Source organism: Mus musculus, chromosome 4, assembly GCF_000001635.26.
Source record: "Mus musculus strain C57BL/6J chromosome 4, GRCm38.p6 C57BL/6J".
NCBI lineage: Eukaryota > Metazoa > Chordata > Mammalia > Rodentia > Muridae > Mus > Mus musculus.
The window spans coordinates 6,512,549-6,540,483 of NC_000070.6; the positions used below are offsets into that span (position 1 = coordinate 6,512,549).

General features: G+C 40.6%; 1 pseudogene; it reads left to right on the forward strand.

Moving 5' to 3' along the window:
• The first annotated feature begins 403 nt into the window (after window positions 1-403).
• On the forward strand, window positions 404-27,758 carry Gm11801 (annotated as a pseudogene).
• Window positions 27,759-27,935: the final 177 nt, after the last annotated feature.

Below are 27,935 nucleotides of genomic sequence, written 5' to 3' on the forward strand. Positions count from 1 at the left end.
TGACTACATAGAAACTCCTTTACAAAGCACACGCGACTATGAGGATGGATGGGCTCTATAGTCAAAAGGCCTAGAATCTAGTGCAGTCTCTGACCCATAGCATAGACTTGTGACATCCACCCAAAAGATGAGTAATGGCCTCTGGAGGGAAGTGAGTGGGACGATCATTTTGAGGGAATTTGGGTGGGGTTTGCTTGTGTTGACATAGGAAAGGACATTAATAAAATCCACTCAGAGCTTTCTGGGCAGGAAAACAGGTATTTTATCTCTCCATTAAGAAAGGGCCTCTGTTTGTTTAGTATTCTTGATTGTCCTTAATGCTTTTCTGTGAGTGCAAGGGCCTCTGTGTTCCCAACAACTCTGAGGTTGAAGTCAGCAGATGTGATGCTCAACTGCTGCGGCCATGTGCATTACCCACCGTCATACGACAACTCCGGAACTTCCAGGGCAGCGTTCATCTAGCAGGATGATTAGCACTCCCGAGGTTTTGAAAGTATGGATCTCAGCGCTGTAGCTGCTCCTCACAACCACAAAGCACTCCAGAAAACACTCTCCCAGGAGCAGACCAGACATCTGGGAGGAGTGAGAGAGCCTACCCCGCCCACAGACTGCAATGATAAGCGTGACCAGCAGATGTCCCTCTTTACCTACAGAGGTGAAAGCAGCTCTGGCCGATTTCACTTGTCCCACATAGACCCAACAACAGCATAAACAATGGGAAAGACAAAGTCCACACAGCGGTCCACTCCCTTTCCCCAAGTTCTGGGCATGTAACTGTCAGTTTCCAGTTTTCAAGGACCAGAAATAAACCGTCCAACGCCTCATTTTCTTTTCCGTTGGCATCTCGTCCCCTTTCTACGCTTTCAGCAGTAATTTTACCTCTTACATTTAAATAGTCGTTGTTCTTCATGCAGTTATCTGACTTAACGTATACATTATTAAATTACTGGGCAATATTTTTGCTTTACCATAATTTATTTATTTCTTCCCCCCCCCGTTCTTTCTTTCATTTCCCTTGTGTCTCCTTTCCTTTTTCTACATGTAACAGTATTCGACTCGTTAGCATGTTGTTGTTCTAAGTACACGTATTTTTATTTCACCTCTTACATTTATTTGATTTTATTTTTAGTCTCTTTCATTACCAGAAAACGTCTCTTGTTTTGTTCTTAATTGTAGTTTCTATCTTCACATGCTCTTTTTTCTTCCTTCTTTTTTAACCTTCTTCCCTACTCAGTGGGCAGCCGCTCACTGTAGTGATTTCTTCTCAGGCTATACCAGCTGCCTCCTAGACATTTCCTGGCACTGCAGAGTAGTTCTGGGAAGGAGGGGAGTGTAAGAGGCTGAAATGTGTTCCCTGAGAATTCATATTTTGAAGCTGCAACTCACAGCATCACAAAAAGGGACCGTATTTGATCACAGGCCTATAGGGAATTGATTAATAAACTGGGGTCATTTAGTTACAGCTTAAGCCCATGCAACCTGTGTTCTTCTAAGACGGGGTGATAAGAACACATGCACAGGGGAAAGACACAGGAAGAAGACAGCCACTTACAATCCAAGGTCAGCTCTCAGAAGAAATAGACTGCTCAAGGCGGGATCTCAGATTCTAGCTCTGGAATTCAGTGAAAATCTGTTTCTGTTGTTTGAGTTTGCGCTACTTTGTTGTGGTGGCAGGAGCAGTCCAAGATCCGTGCTTACTATTATTTTTATGGTCTTGGCTGTTATTTTGTTATTTGTATCACCCTGTCATACGTGCCCACAGTGCTGGCAGGGTCCTTCAGTACAATATTCAGTTGGCTATAAACTGCTTCCTACACCTGGCCTCCTGCCCATGCTTGGAAACTATTATCATTTTAATCCTCATTGCATAGCCTTCCTATTAGATCCTGATGTATATTAAAGGATTATGCCATTTTAAGCTAAATCTTGCTGATAATAGGCATTGCGCACTGGAGTAGAAATGGAACATTAATTGCAAGCATTGAGAATCTTAGGAGAAGTTTTTAATGCGAAATGCAAGTTTTAAGAGTTTGAGGCATCAAAGCTTGATCAGATGGGAGACTCCAATGCTCACACAAGAAGGACCACGCCACTGGAAGAGTTCTGGCAGATGGAAGGGCTGAGAAACTCTGTGTACACTCATTCTATTTAAAATCTCCTGGTTTGTTTAGCTTCACTAATTGAATCAATATTTCTTGTGCTCTCTTTCTCTTTAGAAAAAGCAAAAACACAGCACAAACAGAATGCCTTAGGCATTTCTGTTGTGTTTTGCCTTTGGAAGATTTTTTTTTTTTTAGTGTTAGAATTCCCTCAGTCAATCCGCAATTCTTTATTAAGTTTTAATGTGGTTTAAACTCTCCATCTGTAGGCAATTTATCCTCTCTCCAGTCTGGCAGCAGGGCCAATCATTCCCTGTAGTGTGGTTATGAGCTCCCTCTGGTGGTAAAAACTATAATGACGCATTCATCGGCAGCATCTGCATCCGTTTCATCTCTAGTGATGTCTGAGACCTGGACATCAAAGCAAAGCAATACAATGGCCGCAGACAAGTTCAGCTTCACAGTCAAGGCCATTACTCAAATGCTGCCTGTTGGAGAAGGACCTCATGCCTCTGCTAAGGAGAGCCTGAGAGATGAATTTTGTATTTGTATTGTGGATATGTTCGGCTAGTTTTAATCTAAAATGATGAGAATGAAAGATGTAGGTTTGGTGTTATAGTGTGCTCATATTAAGTCATTCTCGAAAACAGGGACATTGTGACTTTCAGGGACATCAGTAGTTCCTTTCTAGACTTTGGGGTACTAACTGACACAAGGTTAGAAGAAAGGGCTCAATGACCTCAGACTGAGATGTCACTCGCTCACAGTTCTTCTATGCATTTGTGTATGGATGCAGAACACGATCTATCTATCTATCTATCTATCTATCTATCTATCTGTCTGTCTGTCTGTCTGTCTGTCTATCTATCTATCTATCTATCTATCTATCTATCTATCTATTATTTATCATCTATATTCTATGTATCTATCATCTGTCTATAATCTATCACCTATTTATCATATACCTATGTATCTATCCTCTGCCTACCTATTATTTATCTTCCTTCTATCCATCTATCATACTTAACATCTGTCTGTCTGTCTATCTATCTATCTATCTATCTATCTATCTATCTATCTATCTATCTAATGATAGCAAAGCCCATACCAAAAAATTACCATCTTAACCATTTTGAAGTATACAGTTTGGTGTCTGTGCCATTTACACTGCATCTTTGTATATAAATATTCTGTCACGGCCTTCATTTTGTTAATGTATTCAAATTGTAAAGTAGAATTTAAATACTTCACTGTAGTTTGAAAATTTATGGTCTCTCCAAATTCAGTTGTTTGACCTTTAGCCCTCACAGTGACAATGAGGAGGTGAGGAGTCACCACAATCCCCTGATACTTTGATTTTGAGTGCCCTCTTCCCCTCATTCCACAGAATGGTGAGAAATGAATTTAGATGTTAATAAACTCCCACTCTATGACACTTCATTATAGGAGGCATTCTATGACCATGTTGAAACAAAAAACCCCCAATAACAATATTATAAAATATATTAGATAACTGATAAATTAACACAGACAGCATAGAATAAATGTAAAAATAAAGTGCAAACTAGATACACATCCAAATAGGAGTTTCCTCATCCAGAGTTATTACTTTGGAAAATTAAACACCTGTTTAATGATTGGATCTAAAGCTGTGGTGCTTCCGTCTCCGAGTCCAGAGCCTGTTTGTACTGGTGGGATGACAAAGTCCTCCATCTTCAGGATGGAAATCACTTTTCCAGAGATAGAGGCAGTGTGGTTAATAAAACAGATTAAGTAATGCATACTTAGGTGAAAAAATAAAGCATCATGATTAATTACTGTTTTTAAGTAATGTATAAATAGATTTTTTTACATCTTTTCGAAAAAAGAAGTTTAAAATTATTTTAGGAAATGCTAGCATTTTTGTAATAAGGGGTGGGGGAGGGAGACCTGTAGGTTATTTAGAGGTTCCAAGCTACTTTAGTTTGTAATTTCTCATTGGAGAGGATTTACCCTCAAAGCAAGAGGATAGTTGAGATGGATACTCACTATTATTAGACTGCACCTGTATGAGAAAGTAGACACTTGGGAAGGAAGCGACTAGGAATGATTACACTGGGGAACAGTAACTCTGGACACAGGATACTAGATGTTGTGTCTTTTTTGATCCGTTTCAACCATCAGGGAAGAGCTGTATAGAAAACAATCCTTAAGATAACATTCATGAATCTTTTTAAAATTAAAAAGTAAGTTGATTCTTTTTTTTTTTTTTAAAGATTTATTTATTTATTATATGTAAATACACTGTCTTCAGACACACCAGAAGAGGGAATCAGATCTTGTTACGGATGGTTGTGAGCCACCATGTGGTTGCTGGGATTTGAACTCTGGACCTTCGGAAGAGCAGTCGGGTGCTCTTACCCACTGAGCCATCTCACCAGCCCGTAAGTTGATTCTTATCATAAGTGTAAAATCACATGATGTTAAACAGTTAACTGATAGGAAGAAAGACCAAAGGAATGTTGGATCAAATGTTAATATGACTTTATTTTTATATAAATAAGTATATTTGTTGATGATGGGAAATATGTATCCATGAGAGAAGTTCTAAAATAAATAAATTCAACGTCTACAACTTGAATATAATTAAAGTAACTTTAGATGGTTAGAATTAACCTTTGACTTGAGCTGCAAGTCTTAGATTTTGGCTATGGATAAGTTCTTGGTAGTGAATGAAGAAATTACCAAGTTTTAAACTGAATAGCAACATAAAGGTAGACTTAAACTTTTTAATACACCATTGACATATTTTATAACACTTTTGAATTTTTGGGAAAAATGGTGAATTCTCTTTTCAGAAAAACCTCTCTCTGTCTCTCTCTCTTTGTCTCTGTCTCTCTCTGCCTCTCTCTTTCTGTGTCTTTGTCTCTCTCTCTCTTCTGACATTTTTCAGCTTCTGGGTGCCATATAGATCATACAGTACTAATTTCTGTTTTCCCTCTTAGACTTTATTTTTCCAACTATGAAACAAATAACTTCCTGACTCAGCTAAAAACTGCAGAAAGCCATGTTCAGCTTATGCAGGGTTTTCCTCTCTCCACTACTGACTCTTTACAATGAAATTGAAAGTTTAGAGGCAGCTTACAGAAAGTGAAAGTTAGAAGCAGTTTGCAGAAGGCCATTAAGATAAAACCAGGCAAAAGCCCAGATCATGAAGCAACAGGGAAAAGGGACTAAGGAGAGGAAGTGACAAGCAGTCTCTCATCTAAGATCCAAACTGGTGGCCTCAAGAGCTAGGAGCACAGTGGGCATCCTGAGAGCATACCTTCTGCAGGTTTTCCGTAGGAGGCAGGAGCAGTGAAGACACTGGTGGAATACATACAGTGATGTCTCACCTCAGAGTGTGCTTTAGACATAGACCTCTTTTTGGAATCTTGGTCCCAGCTTGGTGATGTACAAAGTGATGGCACCTGTCAGAGATGGGGTTTAGTGGAAAGTAAATAGGTTTTAGGGGTACTGTTCTAAGAAGCAATTGTTAATGTTGGTCTTGTAGAGTGTTAGCTCTCTACAGAGTAAACTGCTAATAGGAAGAGCAAGTTGCCCCCTACTGTGTTGGACTCCCTGTCTTTCTTATTTGTGCTTCAGCCATGACATCCACCAGAATACTCCTACCATTGTCCAGTTAGTATTGCTGACCAATTTTGAACTGTGAACTAAATAAATATCCTCTTTTTCTTTTGAATATCATGCCTTGCTGTGCTTATTATTATTTGGGGGGTTGTTACAGCCCCTTGTTGCTTTTAAATGTTTATTTTGGATTTCTACCCCACTTCAGATCATTTTGTTCCTGAATAAAAGACACAGGAACCTTTAGATTTATAATAAGCTTTAGGGCACTGGAGCTTGGCAGATATCAACCCTGTATGCTAATTTGTCTACTTCACTGTGGGGATCCCTGATATATCACTTGCTGTGTTCCTTCTGTGCCACTCCCACTCCATCAGGCCAACCCCCGTGGCCTTGTGCTTAAGATTCACGTACCCTATGTCAACTTCCTTCTTCCTCCTCCTTGCTCTTCTTGTGATCCCCTGCCTGAGAACCCAAGGATGGGAATCCGTGCTCTGTCTACCCTTTTCTGCTTAGCCCAGGCTGTAGTCATCTTTATTAAACTAATCAGGGATAACTTTGGGGCAAGTTTAACACAACACAAGCTGGTGGACCTGAAAACTCACTCACCTTGAGGCAACCAGGTGTTGGGATACAGTATTTAGCATTTGAACACAGAGCAGCATCAGACCAACCCCTGCAATGCCTATCCTCAGACATTTTGTTATAGAAACAGGACAGGGATTGACATCATTGTTCAGCACAAACAAGAGATTGTTTAAAATATGATGCATATAACTAGTATATCTTTAGCCCAAAATAATGAGCAGAGCCCTGATGTCCTGACACAGTTTTGGAATTCCAGAACTTGGTGTAACAGGCCCTAGACCTTAATAGGCCCCCATACCTTAGCACAACTGATTCCAGGATGGATGTATCATCTAGACCATAAAACTCAGCAGGTAGGTAATATAGTTTGCCCACCAAACAAACAAACAAACAAACAAACAAAAAAAACAACAAAAGAAAAAACAAAAAACACCCAAAGATCTAGTCCATCAAAGTCCATAGTTCTGGAGAATCTCTGAATACACTAAGCTTGCTTTTTGGCTTCTGTAGTTTTGCTTCTTGCTATTTGCTCTTGCTAACTAAAGAGGGCCAACCCAGGATGCATGCTTTGGTGTTTAAAAGCTCATTCTGAGAAAGATTCTAGCTACAATAGGGTCCTGAACACTCAGTGTAGCTGCTGTTGGGCTAACAAAGACTTTCTATTTCTTAAACCTGTGTCGGAGTAATTGTCATGACATTGGGAGGCAGAGGCATGCAGATTTATGTAAGTTCAAGTGGCAAAGTGAGACCCTGTCTTAGAAAAACTGATGAAAAAATTTATTGAAACATTTTTTTAAAATAATGTATGTGTAGAAGAATTGCTTTGTCTTGACTTCGTAGGCCATCTTCTAAGAACATCATCCTCTCAATGATGTAGGAAGCAATTATCCATCAGCATAGCAGTTGAATATGGTAGATAATGGCTTTGTTATGGCAAGTGTTGTTTCCTTTCTCCCCCAACCCCAGCTTCTGAAAGACCCCCAATTCTGGAGAGACTCTTGCTCAAGTCCTGTGATGAGCTGACACCCTAATAACTTGAGAGAAACCGTTCTTGATGCAATATCGCATGAGGTTTATTCAGGTATCAGCATGCTGAGGCTGAGCTCATAACCCACACAGGGGCAGAGGAGATCGACCCCCAGCAGTTGCAGTTGAGGGTTTTTAAAGAATAAACTGCAAAGTGAGGATAAGACCAGAAAGAATGGGGATGCTGAGTAAACATCGTAAAAATGGGGATGGTGAATTACAGCTCATCTGTCTCTCAGGCTGAATGCGAAAGAACAAAGAACTCCATGCTGGGCTTCATTTCTAGGGGTCTAAGAAACACATTGAGTTGGGGTCTTACACTTCTAGCCTTACTTAGGAAAGAACGTGTTTGTGCTATACTTAATTCTTCCTGGTAGTTACTTTGTAACATTAAGTAAAATCCTATTTATTGATTTCTAAATTTTAAGTGGATTTAAAATTTAATTTTAGAAGTAACAGTGATGCTCATTTTTACAGCTGATAGATTTTAGCTGTAAAAATTTCCAATTAATAACTATTCTAGTTTCTTATTGCATCCGTATGAATTTTCCTTCAAGTGAATACATTAGCATCATGATATTACTACTCTGACTGAGCTCAATTTATGCTGCTTTAACAGAATACCTTGGACTTGGAAACTTGTAAAGAACAGAAATTCCTTGGTTTGTTGTTTTTAGAGGCTTAGCCATCCAACAGTTTGAGGGGTCATGCATGGTGAGATTCTTTCATACATGGTTCAAGTCTTGGTAGAATGGCAAAGTGGAAGTGAATTCAGGACAAGAGAGGGAAGGAGAAATAGAGGAAGGGGGAAGAAGGGAGAGTGAGAGATAAGGGAGGGAGGGAGAGGGAGAGAGAGAGAGAGAGAGATACATTTTATTCTCTATCCATTTTATTCTGCTCTCTGAAGAGTAGCATTAATCAACATCCTTAGGGCTAGCAGCCCCTCTTTAGTAACCCCACCCCCACCCCAGGATTAGGTTTTCAGTGTGGGCTTCTATTTGGAGGACATAATCAAACCACAGGGGTCTTTTTCCTCCTTTTGTAAATTACACTTTCATTTTTACATCATAAATGTTACTAAAGGTTGCCCCTGTGTGTCTGCCTGTTCTTGTGTCTACCCTCATGTGTCTGATTCTAATAAAAGGCTTTTCCCTGACTTTTATTGAACAGTAAAGAAAGCATTGAATGAGGAAGGTACAGGGATATTTTACAGAACTCTTTCACATCGTTCTACAAGGGATTAGGTCACTGCAACTGACCCAGATAACAAATAGTATCATAAACATTTTTTTTTATCAACTAACAACCATGTTGCATTCATATTTATGGTAGATTTTCATTTGTAAGACCTCTTTGTAAGACCTATGTTTGCTGTTTTAAGCAAATAATTATCATAAACCACATGCATTATGTTGGGTAAGAGGCATAAAAGAATGCATGAATTAAGATTGCAGCTGTCTATTAGCTTAGGTTATAAAAGTTGATAGGGTGGCAAATCCAGTGCAAGTCAGTTTGATTTTTACATTGTTCTCTTAAAGTCAGATGTCTGAATTCCTGTTCTATTGTTAAGATGAGACACCATAGCCGAGGAAGTTTATAAAAGAAAGTATTTGATTGGAACATTGGGTACAATTTAAAGAGTTCATGATCACCATAATGGGGAGCATGGCATTAGGCAAGCAGTCACAGTGCAGGAGCATAGCTAAAAGCTGATATCTGATCCATAAACCTGAGACAGAGCTAGAGACTCAGCCTGAAGAGGGCTTTTGAAACCTCAAAGGCCACTCCACAACGGAGCACCTCCTCCAATAATGCCACACCTCCTAATCCTTCCTAGACCAGTTCCAGCAACTGGGGACCAAACATTCAAATACATGAGCCTATGGGAGTCATTCTTAGTCAAACGATAGCTGGTTAAATAAACAGGTTGAACACACAGTAGGAGAGCAGTTTTAAGGTTAAAGTGACTTGAAAGTGTATTATTAACTCCAGTTGTGAGGTCCAGCAAAAGGTTTCATTTCTTAGATTATGGTCAGACTGTGGTCCAAGAAATGAGTTGTGTGAAGAGATTTCTGAGTGCTTGTGAGAAGAAAACAAGAGTCTTGTGACCTCAGTTTCATCAGGACACAGGATTGTTCTTATGACATGTTTTCCTACTTTTCCCAGGTGTATCAGGTAGGAATGAGTTTACTTTAGCTATTGTTATTCATGTGTCTCTATGGAGAAATGTGCACGCGTATGTGCAAATGTGTTTTCCATGTATGGCTTATCCATATGACTGAATGTCTTATTCATGTGATTTTTCTTAACCTTCAGAGTATTCATTGTCTGATGCTTCTGAATAAAGTTGGCATTTTACATTGCCAATACAGTATTGCTCATTTACAGGCTCCATTTTCCCCAGGTCCCACTTCCGATAGAGTGGTAAAGAGATACTTTTCAGAATACTACATCACTGCACCAGACTATGCTATGTTATGGATAAACCTTAAATAACTCTAAACAAATATATGTTACAGCTCTAAAAAGAAGTGAAGAGACAGTATGAGATTCTCATCCAACAAGACTGATATTCTTATAAGAAGAGGGTGGGACTGTGCACACAGAAACATAACCAGGCACAGTTGAGACCAAGCAGAAAGCACTGATGATAAATCAGCCTTGACAGTGTGTCTTAGTCGGGATTTATATTGCTGAAATGAAACACCATCACTGTTGTGGGAAATATTAAAAATTGACATCATCCCGCATTGTACCCAGCTACTCTCTGCCCTTGGCAGTCTCGCCACCTCTAGGCCAGCCCCAGGCAGAGGTCTTCCTAGCTCCTGCTTGCCTGCCTCAGAGCTGCTTGTTCCTACTCACTGTGGCTTGTTGTCACAAATCCCCTTAACCTAGTAAATCAAAACTCTAGAATTTTGTAATTAATCATCAGATTTATATATCAATAAATTCTCAATTCATAAGATGCCCACACAATAATTTCAGAGCCAATTGATAATGATACAAGCTTTTTTAAAAAAGATTTTTCTTCATTTACATTTCAAATACTATCCTGAAAGTGCCCTATACCCTCCCCCCGCCCTGCTCCCAACCCACCCACTCCCGCTGCCCACCTAGATTAGACAAGTTATCCCAATTATTCTATCCTTTTATGATATTCATAGCTGTGGGACTGTGATAGGCCGCCTATTTTGGTTGAATGGGTCTTGCTCTGGTGACCCAATAGAGAAATCTACAAGGGACAGAAAGGCAAGCCACGTTCCCAGAATCAGGTGCCTGCCCATAATTCTGTGACTTAGTCATGCAGAAAATGTCCCAAGCTTTGGCATTCTGGCTAGACTCCACCTCCACAGTTACCTGACAATAGCCAGGTATGTTCCTCCCCACAGTTACTTGACAACAATAAGATAGCCCAGCTCACTATAAGAAGGGCTGCTTGGCCCCTCCCTGCTCTCTTTAAGTTTTTACCCTTCTTACTCTCTAGCCCTCCTCTCTTTCCCTTTCCCCCCTCTCCACGTGGCCATGCCCCCCCCCCCACTCTTTCCACCTTCTCTCTTCTCCCTACCTTTCTACAATAAAGCTCGAAACCATAGACTGTCTCTGCTCATCAAGGCCAGCTGTGCTTGAATGATGGGATAGGCTTTCTCTTAATGAGCCCTGTCTAACCTCCTGCCAGGAGGCCTACCTGCACTGCAACCATGGACTGGACCAAGCACTCTTGCTCCCCCACCCCTCTCTGCCCTCTCCTCCCTTCATCCCCGGGGCTGAGTGTCTTTCTGGGGCTCCTAGTCTGTTCTCAGCCCCTCCACTGTATCCAGACTGGGATGCTGGAGGCTAAGAACCTGGTACCTGGGGCTGCCCCTTGTCCACCACCCTCAGTGTGGGGTCAGTGGCTTCACACAGCCAGACGCCCACCCAGGGCAGTGTGGAAAGTAGTCCACCCGCCCACAGCATGAGAACTCGGGCGGGATGCGGATCCTCTCCTACTCCCCTCTTTTCCCCACACCAATGGCCCCCCACATAGCTACCTGTAGCTATTTAAAGCCACACGAAATCTGAATCATCTTCTTCCTCCATCTTCCTTCCTTCTCCATACCTGTCTCCTGTCTCTGTCCCTGAAACTCTTCACTCTGCCTCCCTATTCCTTGTCAAATCACAGTTTTCTTGTATTAATATTTAAATTAATTGGGGGGAAAATTCTGCTACATTTCACCCTTTCTGTTCAAATAACAAATCTTTTCTCTCAAATATAAATTGAGCACAAGTGTTATGATTTTGTAATTTATAAATTTCAAGATAGACCTAACACCCAGTCCATCATTTTTGTCCAACAGTCTGTCATCTGTCCTAAGTTAAAAGACTTATAATTCTATACCTGACTTTATGTCCTGGCTTTAGATTGTATGTCATCTTAAAAACATCTTCTCCAGTCTGTTCTCTCAATGTCAAACAGCCTGGGTTGGCTATGAGACTATAAGTAGTCTGTCAACCCCATCAGAAATCTGAAAATGACCAACATTATCTGAAAATATAAGAAGCCTAACAGCTTCCAGAACTGAGAGAAATTGTAGAGACAGCTGCCTACCTATACAGCCCCAGTAAGTCAGGAAGTTGGAGCATCAGTCTTCAGCCTTCTGGCCCAGGATATTCTGACAGACCTTAAATAAAAGGAATTATTAAGGACTAGCTTATTCTGTCTCAGCAGAACTAAGCTGTCCTAAACTGTAATTTGTGTCCTTTCAGGAACAGTACAGGTCTGCAGGAGAGATAGGCAATTTCTGCCCAGTGGCCACCTAGCCCAAACGTACAGCTGCACCTGAAGGTACAGATGCTCAGTTGCTTCTATGAATCCATGAATGGGAAGTTGCTACTAGCAGATTTGTCTCAACAAGTGAATAAATAACATTAAATATCACATTCTGTGGATTCCTGATGTTTTTGAAAAACAACTATCTATGTAAAGTAATCTAGACGGTTGTCAGCTATTTCTAACTAAAATATCTGAAAACACCGTAACAATAAACTCAGAGCCAAGAATTTGATATTTGGCTCTTTTTTTTTTTTTTTTTTTTTTTTTTTTTTTTTTTTTTTGATTTTTTGAGACAGGGTTTCTCTGTGTAGCTCTGGCAGTCCTGGAACTCACTTTGTAGACCAGGCTGGCCTTGAACTCAGAAATCCGCCTGCCTCTGCCTCCTGAATGCTGGGATTAAAGGCGTGCGCCACCATGCCCGGCTTCTTTTTTTTTTTTTTTTAATTAGGTATTTTCTTCATTTACATTTCCAATGCTATCCCAAAAGTCCCCCCATACCCTCCTCCCCCACTCCCCTTCACCCCACCAACTCCCACTTCTTGGCCCTGTCGTTCCCCTGTACTGAGGCATATAAAGTTTGCAAGACCGATGGACCTCTCTTTCCACTGATGGCCGACTAGGCCATCTTCTGATAGATATGGAGCTAGAAACACGAGCTCTGGGAAGGTACTGGTTAGTTCATGTTGTTGTTCCACCTATAGGGTTGCAGACCCCTTTAGCTCCTTGGGTACTTCCTCTAGCTCCTCCATTGGGGGCCCTGTGGTCCATTCAATAGCTGACTGTGAGCATCCAATTCTGTGTTTGCTAGGCCCCGGCATAGTCTCACAAGAGACAGCTATATCAGGGTCCTTTCAGCAAAACCTTGCTAGTGTATGCAATGGTGTCAGTGTTTGGAGGCTGATTATGGAATGGATCCCTGGGTATGGCAGTCTCTAGACGGTCCATCCTTTCGTCTCAGCTGCAAACTTTGTCTCTGTAACTCCTTCCATGGGTGTTTTGTTCCCAATTCTAAGAAGGGGCAAAGTGTCCACATTTTGGTTTTTGTTCTTCTTGAGTTTCATATGTTTTGCAGATTGCATCTTGTATCTTGGGTATTCTAAGTTTCTGGGCTAATATCCACTTATCAGTGTGTACATATCATGTGAGTTCTTTTGTGATTGGGTTACCTCACTCAGGATGATGCCCTCCAGGTCCATCTATTTGCCTAGGAATTTCATAAATTCATTCTTTTTAATGGTTGAGTAGTACTCCATTGTGTAAATGTACCACATTTTCTGTATCCATCTGGATTCTTTCCAGCTTCTGGCTATTATAAATAAGGCTGCTATGAACATACCGGTTGGGACATCTTCTGGATATATGCCCAGGAGAGGTATTGCTGGATCTTCTGATAGTATTATGTCCAATATTCTGAGGAACCTCCAGACTGATTTCCAGAGTGCTTGTACAAGCTTGCAATCCCACCAGCAATGGAGAAGTGTTCCTCTTTCTCCACATCCTTGCCAGCATCTGCTGTCACCTGAGTTTTTGATCTTAGCCATTCTGACTGGTGTGAGGTGGAATCTCAGGGTTGCTTTGATTTGCATTTCCCTGGTGATTAAGGATGCTGAACATATTTTAAGGTGCTTCTCAGCCATTCAATATTTCTCAGGTGGGAATTCTTTGTTTAGCTCTGAGCCCCATTTTTTAATGGGGTTATTTGATTTTCTGAAGTCCAGCTTCTTGAGCTCTTTGTATATATTGGATATTAGTCCCCTATCTGATTTAGGATTGGTAAAGATCCTTTCCCAATCTGTTGGTGGCCTTTTTGTCTTAGTGACGGTGTTCTTTGCCTTACAGAAGCTTTGTAATTTTATGAGGTCCCATTTGTCTATTCTCGATCTTACAGCACAAGCCATTGCTGTTCTATTCAGGAATTTTCCCCCTGGGCCCATATCTTCGAGGCTTTTCCCCACTTTCTCCTCTATAAGTTTCAGTGTCTCTGGTTTTATGTGGAGTTCCTTGATCCACTTAGATTTGACCTTAATACAAAGAGATAGGAATGGATCAATTCACATTCTTCTACATGATAACCACCAGTTGTGCCAGCACCATTTGTTGAAAATGCTGTCTTTTTTCCACTGGATGGTTTTAGCTCCCTTGTCAAAGATCAAGTGACCATAGGTGTGTGGGTTCATTTCTGGGTCTTCAATTCTATTCCATTGGTCTACTTGTCTGTCACTATACCAGTACCATGCAGTTTTGATCACAATTGTTCTGTAGTACAGCTTTAGGTCAGGCATGGTGATTCCACCAGAGGTTCTTTTATCATTGAGAAGAGTTTTTGCTATCCTAGGTTTTTTGTTATTCCAGATGAATTTGCAGATTGCCCGTTCTAATTCGTTGAGGAATTGAGTTGGAATTTTGATGGGGATTGCATTGAATCTGTAGATTGCTTTTGGCAAGATAGCCATTTTTACAATATTGATCCTGCCAATCCATGAGCATGGGAGATCTTTCCATCTTCTGAGATCTTCTTTAATTTCGTTCTTCAGAGACTTGAAGTTCTTATTATACAGATCTTTCATTTCCTTAGTTAGAATCACGCCAAGGTATTTTATATTATTTGTGACTATTGAGAAGGGTGTTGTTTCCTTAATTTCTTTCTCATTTCATTTATCCTTTGTGTAGAGAAAGGCCATTGTTTTATTTGATTTAATTTTATATCCAGCTACTGCACTGAAGCTGTTTATCAGGTTTAGGAATTCTCTGGTGGAATTTTTAGGGTCACTTATATATGCTATCATATCATCTGTAAAAAGTGATATTTTGACTTCTTCCTTTCCAATTTGTATCCCCTTGATCTCCTTTTGTTGTCGAATTGCTCTGGCTAGGACTTCAAGTACAATGTTGAATAGGTAGGGAGAGAGTGGACAGCCTTGTCTAGTCCCTGATTTTAGTGGGATTGCTTCCAGCTTCTCACCATTTAAGTTGATGTTGGCTACTGGATTGCTGTAGATTGCTTTTATCATGTTTAGGTATGAGCCTTGAATTCCTGATCTTTCCAAGACTTTTATCATGAATGGGTGTTGGATTTTGTCAAATGCTTTTTCCGCATCTAATGAGATGATCATGTGGTTTTTGTCTTTGAGTTTGTTTATATAGTGGATTACATTGATGGATTTTCGTATATTAAACCATCCCTGCATCTCTGGAATGAAACCTACTTGGTTAGGATGGATGATTGTTTTGATGTGTTCTGGGATTTGGTTAGTAAGATTTTTATTGAGTATTTTTGCATCGATATTCATAAGGGAAATTGGTCTGAAGGTCTCTATCTTTGTTGGGTCTTTCTGTGGTTTAGGTATCAGAGTTATTGTGGCTTCTAGAATGAATTGGGTAGAGTACCTTCTACTTCTATTTTGTGGAATAGTTTGTGAAGAACTAGAATTAGATCTTCTTTGAAGGTCTGTTAGAACTCTGCACTAAACCCATCTGGTCCTGGGCTTTTTTTTTTTTTTTTTGGTTGGGAGACTATTAATGACTGCTTCTATTTCTTTAGGGGATCTAGGACTGTTTAGATCATTAACTTGATCCTGATTTATCTTTGATACCTGGTATCTGTCTAGAAATTTGTCCATTTCGTCCAGGTTTTCCAGTTCTATTGAGTATAGCCTTTTGTAGAAGTATCTGATGGTGTTTTGGATTTCTTCAGGATCTGTTGTTATGTCTCCCGTTTCATTTCTGATTTTGTTAATTAGGATGCTGTCCCTGTTCCCTCTAGTGAGTTTGGCTAAGGGTTTATCTATCTTGTTGATTTCCTCAAAGAACCAGCTCCTTGTTTGGTTGATTCTTTGAATAGTTCTTCTTGTTTCCACTTGGTTGATTTCGCCCCTTAGTTTGATTATTTCCTGACATCTACTCCTCTTGGGTGAATTTGCTTCTTTTTGTTCTAGAGCTTTTAGGTGTGTTGTTAAGCTGCTAGTGTGTGCTCTCTCTACTTTCATTTGGAGGCACTCAGAGCTATGAGTTTTCCTCTTAGGACTGCCTTGATTGTCTCCCATAAGTTTGGGTATGTTGTGGCTTCATTTCCATTAAACTCTAAAAAGTCTTTAATTTCTTTCTTTATTCCTTCCTTGACCAAGGTATCATTGAGAAGAGTGTTGTTCAGTTTCCACGTGAATGTTGGCTTTCCATTATTTATGTTGTTATTGAAGATCAGCCTTAGTCCATGGTGATTTTATAGGATGCATGGGACAATTTCAATATTTTTGTGTCTGTTGAGGCCTTTTTTGTGACCAATTATATGGTCAATTTTGGAGAAGGTACCATGAGGTGCTGAAAAGAAGGTATATCCTTTTGTTTTAGGATAAAATGTTCTGTAGATATCTGTTAAATCCATTTGTTTCATAACTTCTGTTGGTTTCAATGTGTCTATGTTTAGTTTGTGTTTCCATGATCTGTCCATTGATGAGAGGGGGTATTGAAGTCTTCCACTATTATTGTGTGAGCTGCAATGTGTGCTTTGAGCTTTACTAAAGTTTCTTTAATGAATGTGGCTGCCCTTGCATTTGGATCATAGATATTCAGAATTGAGAGTTCATCTTGGAAGATTTTACCTTTGATCAGTATGAAGTGTCCCTCCTTGTCTTTTTTGAAAATTTTTGGGTTGGAAGTCAATTTTATTTGATATTAGAATGGCTACCGCAGCTTGTTTCTTCAGGCCATTTGCTTGGAAAATTGTTTTCCAGCCTTTCATTCTGAGGTAGTGTCTGTCTTTTTCCCTGAGACAGGTTTCCTGTAAGGAGCAAAATGTTGGGTCCTGTTTGTGTAGCCAGTCTATTAGTCTATTTTTTATTGAGAAATTGAGCCGATTGATATTAAGAGATATTAAGGAAAAGTAATTGTTGCTTCCTATTATTATTATTATTATTATTATTTGTAAGAGTTGGGATTCTGTTCTTGCGGCTGTCTTCTGTTAGGTTTGTTGAAGGATTACTTTCTTACTTTTTCTAGGGTGTGGTTTCCATTCTGTTATTATCCTTTGAAGGGCTGGATTTGTGGAAAGATAATGTGTGAATTTGGTTTTGCCATGGAATACTTTGTTTTCTCCATCTATAATAATTGAAAATTTGGCTGGGTATAGTAGCCTGTGCTGGCATTTGTGTTCTCTTAGTGTCCGTATAATGTCTTTCCAGGATCTTCTGTCTTTCATAGTCTCTGGTGAAAAGTCTGGTGTGATTCTGATAGGCCTGCCTTTATATGTTACTTGACCCTTTTCCCTTACTGCTTTTAATATTCTATCTTTATTTAGTACATTTTTGTTCTGATTATTATGTGTTGGAAGGAATTTCTTTTCTGGTTCAGTCTATTTGGAGTTCTGTAGGCTTCTTGTATGTTCATGGGCATCTATTTCTTTAGGTTTGGGAAGTTTTCTTCTATAATTTTGTTGAAGATATTTGCTGGCCCTTTAAGTTGAAAATCTTCATCCTCATCTACCCCTATTATCTGTAGGTTTGGTCTTCTCATTGTGTTGTGGCTTTCCTGGATGTTTTGAGTTAGGATCTTTTTGCATTTTGCATTTTCTTTGATTGTTGTGCTGATGTTCTCTATGGAATCTTCTGCACCTGAGATTCTCTCTTCCATCGCTTGTATTCTGTTGCTAATGCATGCATCTATGGTTCCAGATTTCTTTCCTACGATTTCTATCTCTAGCATTGCCTCATTTTGGCTTTTCTTTATTGTGTCTACTTCGCTTTTTAGGTCTTGTATGGTTTTGTTCATTTCCATCACCTGTTTGGATGTGTTTTCCTGTTTTTCTTTAAGGTCTTGTAACTCTTTAGCAGTTTCTCCTGTACTTCTTTAAGTGATGGCATTTGTGTTCTCTTGGTGTCTGTATAACATCTGCTGAGGTTCTTCTAGCTTTCATAGTCTCTGTTGAGAAATCTGATGTAATTCTGATTGGTCTGCCTTTATATGTTACTTAAACTTTTTCTCTTACTGCTTTTAATAATCTTTATTTTGTGCATTTGGTGTTTTGACTATTATGTGACAGGAGAAATTTTTTTTTCTGGACGGATCTATTTGGAGTTCTGTAGGTCTCTGGTATGTCTATGGGCATCTCTTTCTTTAGATTAGGGAAATTTTCTTCAGCAAGAAGATATTTACTGGCCCTTTAAGTTGGGAATCTTCACTCTCTTCTAAACCTATTATCCTTAGGTTTGGACTTGTCATTTTGTTCTGGATTTCCTGGATGTTTTGATCAGGAACTTTTTGCATTTTGCATTTTCTTTGACTGTTATATCAACGTTTTCTATGGTCTCTTCTGCACCTGAGATTCTCTCTTCTATCTTTTGTATTCTGTTGGTGATGCTTGCATCTATGAGTCTTAACATCTTTCCTAGGTTTTCTATCTCCAGGGTTGTCTTCTTTTGTGATTTCTTTATTGATTCTAGTTCCATGTCTAGATTCTGGATTGTTTTGTTCAGTTTTTTTTTTCACCTGTTTGGTTGTGTTTTCCTGTAATTCTTTAAGAGATTTTTGTGTTTCCTCTTAACGGTTTTCTACCTGCTTACCTGTGTTCTCTTGTATTTCTATTTTTTTTAAAGATTGATTTATTATTATATCTAAGTACACTGTAGATGTCTTCAGATGCACCAGAAGAGAGCATCAGATCTCATTACGGATGGTTGTGAGCCACCATGTGGTTGCTGGGATTTGAACTCAGGACCTTCGGAAGAGCAGTCGGTGTTCTTAACTACTGAGCCATCTCTCCAGCCCTCCTATATTTCTTTAAGGGAGTTATTTATGTCCTTCTTAAAGTCCTGTGTCATCATCATGAGATGTGATTTTAAATCAGAGTCTTGCTTTTCTGGTGTGTTGGGGTAACTAGGGTTCATTGTGGTGGGAGAACTGGTTTCTGGTGATGCTAAATTGCCTTGGTTTCTGTTGTTTATGTTCTTCCCCTTGCCTCTTTGCATCTGGTTATCTCTGGTGTTTGCTGGTCATGCTGTTTCTAACTGTGGCTTTTCCCTCTTGCAAGTCTGTGTGTCAGCACTCCTGGGAGACCAGTTATCTCCAGGAAGAATTTGGTTATGGGAGCTGTGGCACTGGTTCAGCTCTGGGGTACCAGAAGTATTCTTTCCCTGGATGTTCCTTGTTTCCTGTGTCCTGATGGCTCTGGATGGGTCCCTCTTGGCCCGGAAATTTGAACAGAGGTGGTGGTTTTACCTGTGTTCACAGGAGTGTCAGCACTCCTGGCAGACCAGCTCTCTCTTGAAGGTACTTGCATATGGAGTGTTGTTGTACATGATTAGCTCCAGTTGCAGACTGAAACCAGAAGGGTATAACATCTTTAAAACAATTGATTCACACTTCTACCTATACCTGCTTATAAGTAGGCAGCTAGTCAGACCAGAATTTAGATAGAAAATTCCAGTGGAGCCCATGTTAGACAGAATTTGAGTATCTTGTATTAGAGCAATATATCTTTATACCATCTTTAAAGCAACTAATTCAAACTTGAACTAATATTGGCCTATAGGAAACGCTTAGTTTTTACTTGTTAAGCTCTCTGCCTAGAGGACCCATCCTGTTAGACCATCTTTCTGTTAAACTCTCTACTTGGAGCCACAGACAATTATTAATTAATACCCTTTCATGACAAGTAATTATCACTACCCTCTCTACTTGGAGTCAGTGACTAATTTTCCCTAGCCTAGATCTGAACTACAGGTGAGACTTCCCATGTGATTTGGACAAAATCTGTATATAAATCTGTCCTAAAAGCAAATAATCCCAACATTATAAATTCATCATTAAATCAATACCTGCTCCAAGATATAGGCAGTTTTCTTTCTCCAGCTCTCTGACTCAGAGCCATTTGTCTTTTTCCACAGTAGGGGACCTCAGAGCCCTCTTTCTTTGCTTCAAGGTTCCTGTGGTTGAGTCCATGTGACTCATCCTAGTGGCACCCTTCTCTCACTTAGAAAACAACACTGTAACTCTCAGGCTAATAATCTCAAATTTCTAGTGGGTTCTTGCCCCATGTTGGGTGCCACCTGTTACAGGAAATATTAAAAAATTGGCACCACTCTGTGCTATACCCAGTTACTCTCTGCCCCCAGCAGTCTCACTGCCTCTTGGCCATCCCTAGGTGGCTGTCTTCCCCAGCTCCTGTTCGTCTGCCTCAGAGCTGCATGTTTCTTCTAAGCAATCTATCTCCTGTGGTTAGTTGTCACAAATCCCCTTAAACCAGTAAATCAAAACTCTACAAGCTTATAATTAATCAGTCAGATTTATATATCAATAATACTAAATTTATAAGCTGCCCACATAGATTAGACAAGTTATCCTAATTATTCTATCTTTTTATGATACTCGTAGCTACATGTGGCTATTTAATGCCACATGGAATCTTGATCATCTTCTTCCTCCATCTCCCTTCCTTCTCCCCACCTGTCCTCTGTCTCTGTCCCTGAAACTCATCACTCTGCCTCCCCTTTCCCTGTCCAATCCCAGGCTTCTTGTTGTATTAATATTTAAATTAATCAGTGTAAAATTCGGCTACACACCACCAAAAAGCAAGTTGAGGAGAAAAGAGATTATTTAGCTTATACTCCCATACTAGTGTTTATTATGGAAGGAAATCAGTACAGGGACTCAAACAGGGCAGGATCCTGGAGGCAGGAGATTATGCAGAAGCCATGAAGGGGTTGCTTTCCTGGCTTGCTCAGCTTGTTTTCTTATAGAATCCAGGACTACCAGCCCAGGAATGGCACTACCTACAATGGACTGAGCCCTTCCTCCATTGATTTCTTTTTTCTTTTCTTTTTTTTTTTTTTTTTTTTTTCTTTTTCGAGACAGGGTTTCTCTGTATAGTTCCAGCTGTCCTGGAACGCACTTTGTAGACCAGGCTGGCCTCGAACTCAGAAATCCAACTGCCTCTGCCTCCCAAGTGCTGGGATTAAAGGCTTGTGCCACCACTGCCTGGCTCCTCCATTGATTTCTGATTGAGAAAATGCCTTACAACTAGATCTAAAGGGGGGCATATTCTGAATTGAGGTCCCTTCCTCTCTGATGGCTCTAGCTTGAATTAAGTTGACACAAAATCAGCCAATACACAGCATCTTAATCTTGCAGTGCCAGACTACAGAAAGGAAAATTAATTTCTTCTTTTCAAGGTTTCCTGGTCTGTGGTATTTATGGCAGCAAGAACTCATTTTTGAAAAAAATAGAATTTAATGGGAGAGTAAGAGAGGTAGTATCACATGAAAGGGGGAGTGGAGATGGACTGAAGAAGGTAATAAGGGGATGTGACAGAGCATTTCAGGGACACTATGGAATCCTAGTACAGTGGAATCTTCCTAAAATACATGAAGCCAATTCTAACGAGGTCTTCAAATATTGTGGGAATCAGAAACAGAACTGGCTGTCTCTTGTCATTAAATGAAGTTTCCAGTGTCAGGACTGGTTTTCATCCAATTAAGTTATTGACCAAAAGTGTCCCATGGAAATCTTCCCAAATAATCCAGATTATAGGTAGCTCTCTACAAACTGATAAACTGCTTGTGGGCATAACCATCCAACATCTAATTTGACTAAAGGCCCACTCCATGAGATGGAACCCATATTTGACACTGCTTGGGTGACCAAGAATCAGTCTAGATAGCCTAAAGCTTAGTGCAAAACTAACTATTTTAGTGGTAGTCTAAAATAAAAAGACTAATAAAATGACTCCTAATTTTATTCTGTTATATCCATAAATTAGCACCTTATTTAGCCATCATCAGAGAGGCTTTCTCCTGCAGCAGATGGGAACAAATACAGAAATCCACATTCAGACATGTTTATGTGAAGAGAGAGAGAGAGAGAGCGAGAGCGAGAGCGAGAGCGAGAGAGAGAGAGAGAGAGAGAGAGAGAGAGAGAGAAGTTGGAATACGCAGCTCTAAATGGGAAATCTTCATCCCTTCAGAGCTCAGGGAATCGCCCAGAAGAGGAGGCAAAGGAGTTGGGGAGACAGAGGGTGCAGAAGATACCAGGAGAACAAGGCCCACTAAAACAAGCCAGCAAATCTCATATAAACTCACAGAGACTGAAGCAGTAATTTTGAGGCAGGCCTACATGGATCTGCACCAGGTCCTCTGTGAATATATTATAGCTTTCAGTTAGTACTTTTATGACACTCCTGAATATGTGAACAAGTGGTTCTCTGATTCTTGTGCCTTCTCATGGGGCTCTTTTATCTTTCTGTTGGATTATCTTGTCCAACTTAGATATGATGGTTTTATTTTACCTTATTATATTTCATTTTCTTATGTAAAAAGTGAAGTGATCTGCTTTATTATAAGTTTTCATACTATAGGTTGTCTATTTTACTTTAGTGGCACTAAGAAGTGGTGTGGCCTTGTAGTAGGTGTGACCCTGTTGGAGGAAGTGTGTCCACTGTGGGTGGGCTTTGAGGTTTCAGAAGCTAAAGCCAAGTCGAGGGGCTCACATTATTTTCCTGCTACCTGGTAATCAGATGCAGAACTCTTGGCTATTTCTCCACCACCATTGCTATGCTCTCTGGTCGAGTCAACTGGACAAGCCGAGAGGCTTAAAAGTCACTCACGAGGCAAAAGAGTTTCAAGGAAGCTCTCCTCCTGGAGTCTAACGTTCCCTACCCATACAGTGATTTTTCATTCCCGCTTTCCATTCCCGCGTTAGTCTAGTGTATGGATCCACGTGCTCTCTTTCAATATTTTCCTATCATAAGTGCCTTTTAAGACTGAATTCTGACATAGCTAAAGCCGTCCGCCAGTGTTCCAACAGTCCTAGTTCGTCCTTAGCAAGACCTTGGGCTTGGAATTCAGTACTGCCCCTGGTATTACACTATCTCTTTGAGTAAAAGTTAGGTCACTGCCCTTCACAGGAATTTACCATCACTAAGGAAGAAAGAAGTTTCTGACCGTAGGAGAAACCAGAATAGATATTTAGAATTATAGCTGAGTTACACCTATATAAAGGAATTTACAATGGTTTAGGAAGTAGATCCGGCTGTGGTTTTAGAGTATTAAATTATTCATGAGATGGTTAGCTAGAACGGAACTCCCTAGTTAGAACCATGACTTGGGTGTGAAAGCCCTTGCCCTAGGAGTGAAAAGTTCTCACACCTGGCTTCTAAGACTATAGCTGACCTTAGATAGGGCTGACTCTGTCTCAGTTATTTTATTGCCCAGTTCCTGCCAGTCTTTGCGTTTTCATTTCCTCTGTTCTGTGTAAGAGTCATTAAACATCCGGTTACCTCATTTGTACCTTGTGGGTATGTCACCCAACTACCTTGTTGTCTTCTGCATAAAAAGTCTGATGTTCGATTTGAAAAATTACATTCAGATTCCACACAAACTCTCCTGCATGTGTGTCTGTCTGTCAATCATCCACGCTTTGCCCACCCCATTCCACGCAGACACAGGGACCGAGAGAGTCTGCGGCACACCATGTCTGCCTGCCTGCTACCATGCTTCCCAGCATAATGATAATGGACTAAACCTCTGAAACTGTAAGCCAGCCCCCATTTAATGCTTTTCTCTATAATAGAGTTGTGGTCATCATGTCTTTTCACAGCAAGAGAAACCCTAAGACAATAAGTATGGTCTACAGAAGAAGTCCACCATAGTACCTGGAGGTAGAGTTGGCAATTCCTTCCTGGATTCAGACATTAGACTTACTTACTTACTTACTTACTTACTTACTTTATTTATTTATTTATTTATTTATTTGTTTGTTTATTAGGTATTTTCTTCATTTACATTTTAAATGCTATCCCGAAAGTCCTCTATAACCCCCCTGCCCTGCTCCCCAACCCACCCACTTCTGCTTCCTGTCCCTTGCATTCCCTTGTACTGGGGCATATAGTCTTCACAAGACCAAGGGCCTCTCCTCCCAATGATGGCTGACTAGGCCATCTTCTGCTACATATGCAGCTAGAGACACAAGCTCTGGGGGTACTGGTACAGGTAGAAGACCTTATAGACATTTCTTAAGAAGTGTATAAGTGAGCTAATAATGCAAAGATATTTTTCAAGATTATAGTCCAGACTGAATTCACAATGGAGAAAATGACTGATATGAAAGACTGTAGATATGTAACAGGTAAAAATTATATACAGGAATGAAACTGATGTAAACTATCTTACAGGGTAAATAAAAGGTTAAGGCAAATATATAAGCAATACATTCTAAATACATGGGTTCAATAGACAATTCTTACAGAGTTTTAAAAAATTAAAAAGGTAAGCATAATAGAAAACTGAAAAAGATAACAAGTAGCTACCAGAGGAAATGCTAGTGTACAAAAGTGCTTCAGATAAAAACTACAGCTAGCTTAGAGAAAATGACCCCCAAATGATGCTACCTGGTCAGAGAGGATAGGAGCACTGTTTATCTGCTCATCTTGGGTTTCCTCCCAGCCAGCTATTTGGTATACATCAAACAGCCATGGCCTATGACACACCACTGTTAGAAAAGCTAGGCACAGAATGGATTGTGTCCTGTCACTCATGAACTTAGTCTATTATGTTTTTCTCTACATTAGTGAGGGTTTAGCTAAATTAAATATATTCAGCTGGCTGATATATTTATTGCTTGGTATCTAGAGTATTCATTTCATGTTTGACAAGCAGTTTTTAATCTCTAATAGCTGAAAAAAACATATGTAAGCTATAGCCTAGGACTAATGACATAGTCAGAGCATAACTCGGGAGAATAAAATGAAATTTCACAGTAGCTGCTTAAAGCTTCTCCAAGGAGAGGATATAGTCAGCCTTTAGGATGGTGATTTTAGTTGCCTGCAGCTGTTTTAATAAAACACTACAAAATCAATGACTTAAATACCTGAAACACATTCACTCATGGTTCTGGAGGCCAGAACTCTGAATGAAATCAGAATTACTAGGCAAAAATGAGTCAGCTAGCAGTGATAAATCTATTTGTATGTTCAAGGGGAGTATCTGTGTATTGTTATTTCCCACTTCTGATGCTTGCTAGAGTCTATTGGTTTGTAGTTCTGTTCTCAAGTGCATTGTTCTCTATAGTTACATCACCTTATACTCTGTGTCTGAAGTATGCATCTGGAGTGCTGGTGCAGTGACATTTGTGATGCACTTAGGAACATCATCAGCCCAAATGTGCCTTCACTCAATCATATGTTTAAATATGGAAATATTTGAAGGTTAAAGAAACGAGGATCTGGTATCTTGGAGGAATCCAACCCTGCTTAGTCCCAAACTTATAAAGCTATAGGTGGTTTTTCAGACTAATAACAATGACAGAATGTTATCCTGAGAGTAGGTGACATGTATCTGGGGCTCTATGATAGAGCACTTGACAAGCATATATGAGGCCATGTATTTGATATCAAACACAAAGAAGAGAGAGAGAGAGAGAGAGAGAGAGAGAGAGAGAGAGAGAGAGAGAGAGAGAGAGAAATGAGGACACACACACATATGAAACTCAACACATAAAGACAGACAGACATACTCCCAGAGAGAAAGGGAAACAGACAGATATACAGAGATAGACAGAGACAGTCAGGCAGACAAACAGACATACACAGAGAGAGAGAGAGAGAAACACACACACAAACACACACACACACACACACACACACACACACACACACACACACACAGATGTTCCATCTCAAATGTTACTTTCTCTTATTCTCTGGAAGTCTGGTTACTCTGTTCTGTGGACCATTGGCAGCCAAACCCAACTATTAAGACCTTGTGGCTCTGGTTTGCATCCTGCAGCAGCTAGCTACTTTTTTGTTGCTGTGATAAAACACTGATATGAGTAACAACAGAAAAGTTCATAAGGGTGAGGCAGCTGGTCACACAGTGTCCTTTGCAGGAAATGGAGAGGGTGAGTGCTGGGGTTAAGTTATTATCTCTTACTTTTTTTTTTTTTTTTTTAAATTCAGCCTAAAGCCCCAGCACAGGGGATGGTATAAACTCAGTAAGGGCCTGTCTTGCACCTCATTTAATTCTTTCTGGAGAAACCCTCACAGACATATATAAAGGGGAGTGTCTTTAATTCCCTTTGTGTTTCTTAGTCTGATCAAACCAACAATTTACATTATCCACCACAGATGTACACTCAAATATACCACTATAAATCATAATATCCCACCCCTGTCCTAAAGCATTATGTTCATTTCCTAATGTTAAATTCATCCAGATGATTCATAGATTATTTCAGTTCTGAAGAAATCTGCTTATAAAGTTCTTTCTTTGAGAGACAGCTTGACTCCTAGGAGGTCAGTCACAACCAGGCTCACAGGTGAGATACACTCTGCCCCAATATCTGGCCTAACTGAGACCCTCACAGGGCCAAGCTGAGGCAGGTCCTCTCTGTCTTGCCTTGCTGGAGACACAACTTCCTTCCAGCTAACAACTCAGCCTGGGGCACAGCCAGAGCTCCAGATCCCTTCCCAAAGCCAGAGACAGCTTAACTCCCAGAAGGTCTGTCATAACCAGGCTTATAGGCCCACAGGAGGGACAAGATCCAGTCAGAGACAGCAAGGCCAGTTAACATCTGAGATAACAAGATGTCAAGGGGCAGGCACAAGAACATAAACAGCAGAAATGAATGACACTTGGCACCATCAGAACCTAGATACCCCACCACAGCCCGCCCTGGACACCCTAATGCATCTGAAAAGCAAGATTCTGACCTAAAATCTCATCTCATAAAGATGATAGAGGACCTTAAGGATGACATAAATAACTCCCTTAAAGAAATACAGGAGAACACAGGTCAACATGCAGAAGCCCTTAAAGAGGACACATACAAATCCCTCAAGCAAATAGAGGAAAGCACATTAAACAGGTGAATGGATTGAACAAAATCATCCAGGATTTAAAAATGGAAATGTAAACAATGAAGAAATCACAAAGAGACTCTGCCCTGTCCCTGAACTCCGGGGAGCTGGGGCTGCTGGGTGACCTCACCCATGTTGCCATCTTTAATTAACAGTGCAAGGCCCTGGGGGTAGGGGGTGGCGGCTGGCTGTCAAACTCTACTGAACTGGCTGCTGCAGGCCTGGTACTGGGAATCCCTGCATTTTGAGGCCACTGAGTTAGTTACCCTTCAGGCCCTGGATGACCATGGACAAAGGCATCCAGCTGGTGCGTGAGCTGGGCATGATTGAGTGGATCTACCTTGACCCAGAAGGGCCTGTGGATCTGGCCCCAGAGGATCTGTCCTTCCCTCAATGCCTGCAGCTACGCCTGCTCACAGCAGCACCCTCTGAGTTGCGGCTTTCGCTGGTCAGCCTGCTGGTAAGTGGCATAACAGTATTGGAGGCTGTGAAGGAGTTTCAGACTATTGCTGATGTGGGCCTGCTCTGGTGCCAGAGCCATCTAGGCCGCACCAAGCTCATGTTGGGGCCCAATCCAACTCGTAAGGACCTCCTAGGCTGGCTGCTCAGCCATGGTGTACCCCAGGAGCAAGTAGACAGACAGCGCACCAAGGTACTCCTAGAACTCTACATCAAAGAAGCCAAGTGCAGTCGTGGCCACCCCAACTATGGGCTGGATGAGGAGCAGCCCTCACCACCCCCTTACTCCGACGAGGCCTGTGGGGAAGAGCAGCCAGTGCTTCATGACTAAGTCCTGGACTGACTTCAAAAGGACACTTATACCCCAGGATTGAAGGTGGGAAAATGAATTGCCTGTAACCCAGGTTACAGAGAGCACCTCCCCCACATTCTCACCCTATAGCACTTAATGCCAAGCTGAGTGGCCCCAAAGAGAAGTGTGCATGTTGATAGCCACCTCGTCCATATG